Source organism: Acomys minous, assembly GCF_964271855.1.
Source record: "Acomys minous genome assembly, chromosome: 11".
NCBI classification, from domain to species: Eukaryota; Metazoa; Chordata; class Mammalia; order Rodentia; family Muridae; genus Acomys; species Acomys minous.
Window position 1 is genome coordinate 6,133,370 of NC_140492.1, and position 4,978 is coordinate 6,138,347.

The following is a 4,978-nucleotide window of genomic DNA, read 5'->3' on the forward strand; positions in this document are numbered from 1 at the left end:
GTGGGTACCCTGCCCCCACCTCCACAATGAACCACTTCTGCGTTCCCAGTGGAGCTTTGAGGAACTCCTGTCTTCCTCAATAGGCACATAAAGTCTCTATTGTGTGTGCAAAATAAGCCCGGTTCTCCACTTGCCTCTCCGCGGGCACCACGCTAGCTTATGGCCCTTCACAGTCTCTTTTGTTCCCAGTGACAAAGAGCCCCACTTCTCCCATAGCTCTGTTCAGGCAATTTGGTGTCCTCTTGGACTACAAGAAGTCTTCAACAGACGCCATTGGTTCTGGAGTAGGGATGGCCCATGTTGGATTAAGCAGCTGGAGTGCCACACAAGCTTAAAACTATCCAGACAAGGGCCAACCTGTAGCGAGTGTCTTCGCTTCCCTGCCTAGGGCTGAGGGCATGGTGTGCCTCAGTCCACCCCAGAGACCGGATCTCCCTCCTCACAGACACCCAGTGACTCCCTAGTACTTGGAAATGGTCCTGGGACTCTCTGGCATTTAACAGGTTCCTCTCTTGCCAAGGGCCTGGGCGTTGTGCGAATGTGCCAGAAATTGCTGCTATTGGGGAAATAATGAAAATAAAATCTGGCATTCTAGAAAACCTGCTCAGATGGAAACAAAAAAAGACCAATCAAACAGCATGCCTCTCTCTGATGAGTTCAGCCAAAGATGTTTGTCCCTTGGTGTTTGTACACACTGACAGGAAGCATATTAATCAAGATGTCTTTTAGTCAACAGGAAATTGTTCTGATACATGTACTAAGGGACCAAAAGTGTTTTTCCAAAACAGCCACACCACATAAAGTCAGCCAAACATGAGGGTGACACGTTGCAATAGACACTTCTCTAGACGCCTTGGCTTTATGCTTGCTCTGGGAGGATTTGATGTTCCGGCTATGCAAGCCAAGAGGTGGCACAAAGCAGAGGCTGGCCTTCATTAAAGTTAACAGAGATGGACTCTCGTTTAGGGGCAGCCCATGAGTCACAGAGGATGAAAGAGACAGGCTGGACTGTGCCTTACAAGTAGGCAACAAAGTTTGGGCAGAAGGATTACCACAACCTCCAAAGGACCAGTGGTTGTTTGGAAAGCGATATCTGGGATACCAGGAACTCCCCCACAACATGGCAGCAATGATGTTTTGCAACAATGTTGTCTGACAAATGATGGGAAATTCCTGGGGCCACAAAACGAACAACCCAATTATAAGGTTATAACTTGGGCTTCAACCAGGTAGCGATGGCGCACGCCTTTAATCCCAGCACTTGGGAGGCAGAGGCAGGTGGATATCAGGTTCAAGGGTAGCCTGGTCTACATGGTGAGTTCTAGGACAGCCAGGCCTACACAGAAAAATTCTGCCTTGAAACCACCTCCCCAAAAGACTTGGGCTTAAATGCGACCCTCAGCTAAAATGAAGGGAAAAGGTTGGACGCTCCTGGGTGGGTGAGGCAAGCTATGGAAGGCAGCCAGGAAAGCGATAAACAAGACTTGATTTCGTGAGGTCTGTTGTACACATTTAAGTTTGTGCCTTCTCCATTGTGCTGTTAAGGGTCTTCCTGAGAGAAAGAGGCATCCTCATGACCCTTCCTAGCAGAAGAACTTACTCTGTGTGTTTAGACCTTTCCATCTGCCTCCCCTCCTCAGGCCACAATAGCCCGTATGCCAAGGAAGCCTGTGCTAGTTACTCGCCGCATTGCTGCAGCCAAACCACCTGACCCGAGAGAAGGAGAGGTTGCCGGGGCTCACGGTTTGGGGTTCAGCCCATCCCAGCAGTGACAGTGTGGTGGCAGAGATCGAGACAACTGCAGTCAAGAAGCAGAGAGGGGTGGACGGGTCATCTACCAACTTCTCCTTATGCAGGCCAGCACCCCCCCCCCTTTAGAGGAACTCCACCCACTCAAACTAACGAGAAGATCTCTGAAAGACACGCCCCAACGTATCCTCCAAGATGCTTCTAGACCCCATCGTACTATGAGCCTCCCAAGGCTTGTTTTGGGGGCAGCCTATTCTTGACACAGGCAAGCTTACTGCGTGCGGCAGTGGGGCCCAGATTGGGCAGTATGGAAGGCTTTCTCGGTTTTGATCCCTAAATGTAGAGGACTGGTTATTGACTCTGAAGAGTGGAAGGAAAATAACTCAGGCCTTGAGGCACGTTCCTCCGTTCACCCTCAGATCTCAGGCTAGAAAACAGCGGGCTCCCTCCCCAGTGGAGGCACAGGAATCACAAGTGGTTCATGCAGGCAGCACCTGGTCTTGGGAAATGAAATAAAAATTCAGATACCTGGGACCTGGCCAGGCTAATTAAACGATAACTCATGGGCAGTTTTTAATGTTCCTGCAGACGCTGGAATGCAGCCAGGGTTGCGACGAACTGTGAAGGAACTTTGTGTGTTGCCAGGGGATCTGGGCTAGAACTTGCCAGCAGAGGGAAGCCCTTGGGACTTTGTAGGGGAGAGGGGCAGTACAGCAGGATTGTGAAGCCTCTCTGGTGGCTGTGTGGAAAGGAACAGGCAATCTCCAGCTAGGAGACTGTAGAATATGTTAGCAGGCTTTTCGTTACTGTAACAAGTATCAGAAAAAAAGCCAGCTTATAAAAAGGAAAGGTTTATATGAACTCACAGTTTTGGAGGCCTCAGCCCATGGTCAATTGGCACCGCTGCTTTGGCCACATGGTGAGGCAGTACACACGGCAGAGGCACGTGACAGAGCAGAACCGCTCACTTCATGACCAGAAAGTAAAGCATGGGGAGGGGACCAGGGATCAGCTACATCTTTTGAGGACACACCCAAAGGCTTGGAAGGCACCCCCTTGGCCCCACGTCTTAAAAGTTCTCACCAGCTCCCAGTAGCGCCAGGGGATACAAGCAGGACTTTTGCGAGTGGGATTTTGTAGGCTACCTACAGAGAACCATGTCACCACCGAGGCCAGAGGCCTGGAGCACAGGAGCTGTCTCAGCTCAGGTGATGGGGATTCATAGCTGGAAGGAAAGCCTGGCTCTGAGAAAACCTACATCCAGAACTGACGTCACCATCACTCGAGGGTGTCCCTTTCCACCCTCTGCTCCTCAACCTCTGCCATCTTTAAGTATCCAGAGAAATAAACATTGGTTTATATACCAAGCAAGGAGAGTGTTCCCTGCACGGAGAGAGGCAGAAGTGTCTCTTCATACCACTCATCGACAATGAGGATGAGAATGGCAGCCGAGGATGTTCGGGGTGTGGGGTGTGGGTACTGATGTCAACTTTACACTATTATAATCACCATGGAAACACGTCTCTAGGCATCTGTGCAAGAGATTCTATTTAAGTTAGCTTAAGTGAGGGGGGAAGATTCACCCTAAATTAGTTGGTTCCATTCTGCAGGCTGGAATCTTGGATTGATTAAAAAAGAGAAAAGCCTGGCTAGGCAGAACCTTCGCCTCTCTCTGCTTCCTGACTGGGAGCTGTGACAGCTGTGCCTCCTGCTCCTGGGTCTTCCCCGCCGCGAGGGATGTAAGGCAAACCCACCCATGCCCTCTTCCTCAAGAAGCTTTTGTTACCGGAAGGAGATACAAGTACTGGATATGGGGGGGATGGCGCAGGGCAGGGGGGGCTGTTCAGTTCTCATCCAGGGTGCCGCTTGTATCACAGAAGCCTTTTCTCATCCTAACATATTCATTTCTAAGTCCACTATCGCTTGAAGCCACAGGAAGAAAACCCAAGAACAACAGAACAACACGTGTCCTTTTCTCTCAGAACACCTTCACCTTGACTTCCTCTTCTGACCTCTGCAGCGGGGTCAGAAGATTCCAGCTGTGCCCCATCCCCACCCTACCCCTCCACTAAGAATTCCTGACTTCCAAGAGAGAATGTTTCTCCTGGCTGGTATCTCTCCCTCTCCCCTCCTCTCCTCCCTATTTCCCTCCCTCTCCCCCCCCCCTCCTTTCTTTCCTTTGTGGACTCTTGTCCTGTTTGATTCTCCAGAGAGACTCAGTGTACCTATGGACAGTGGCCAAACCACAGGCACAACAGAACTCTGCCTCACTACCTGTAGCAACCCGCCTAGAAAACCGTCCCCTTTATCTACAAATAAGAAAGGAAACAGCCTGGGAAGCCAGCCTGGCATGGGTCAAACCTGTAAGGAGCCAGCTTGCTGTATCTACTAATCTACAGTAGCACTCCAGGAAGCTTAAAACAACATCAGCAGCAATGGGGGATGGGGAGCAGATGGCCAGGACTTAATTACCAGTGTTCATCCCCGCCAGAGAGAGCCGAGCATGCCCTCTGACCCTTCTCAGAAGCTATCCTACTTGCCACTAGCCCTGCCCTCCTCCCTGTTGCAGCCTCCCTGGGCCAGCAGCCTCCACTAGGACTGACCTGAAGCCTTCCCTCTCTCCACTGTGAAGCTTGCTTACTTCCTGCCTGCCTGCCTGCCTGTCTGTGCAGGCAGGGGATGAAGGGTGGGGGGACGTGGCGCTGGACACCTTTGCCACATTCACTGAGCACCTTGGCTCTCCTCACTTGGCTCCTCCTCACTGGTCCACTTGTCTCCTCCTCTGAGGCTCTCTACCCACAGCAGTGGCTCTGGACCGGATGCCAGGTGTCTCTCACCCTCTCTCTAGGATGAGGTGTCATGAGTGTCCTGGCACTGAACAACCATCAGTACCCGTAGCACCCAGAGTGGATTTCTAGATCTGATCTTCTTCCAGCTCCAGATCCAACAGTTAACTCCCCACCTTTAGTCTTAGGCTTTGAAAGACACCTCACCCATCACACGTTGTGAAGACCAACTTGATGAGCCTAGAACTTCCGTCCGCCTGTCTGTCTCCTCACAAGGCTGTCTGTTAACCTTCATCATTCTCTGCTCCTCTCCTCATCTCTTAGGCCCTAACGTGTTGTTAAGACCCGTTCTATGTCTTCCGAGAGCTCTGCCCACCCCCTCCCCACCCCGTCTGTAGCCAAGCTCCAGCCCGACTCTGTTTGCTAGCCAGGCAGATGCCCAG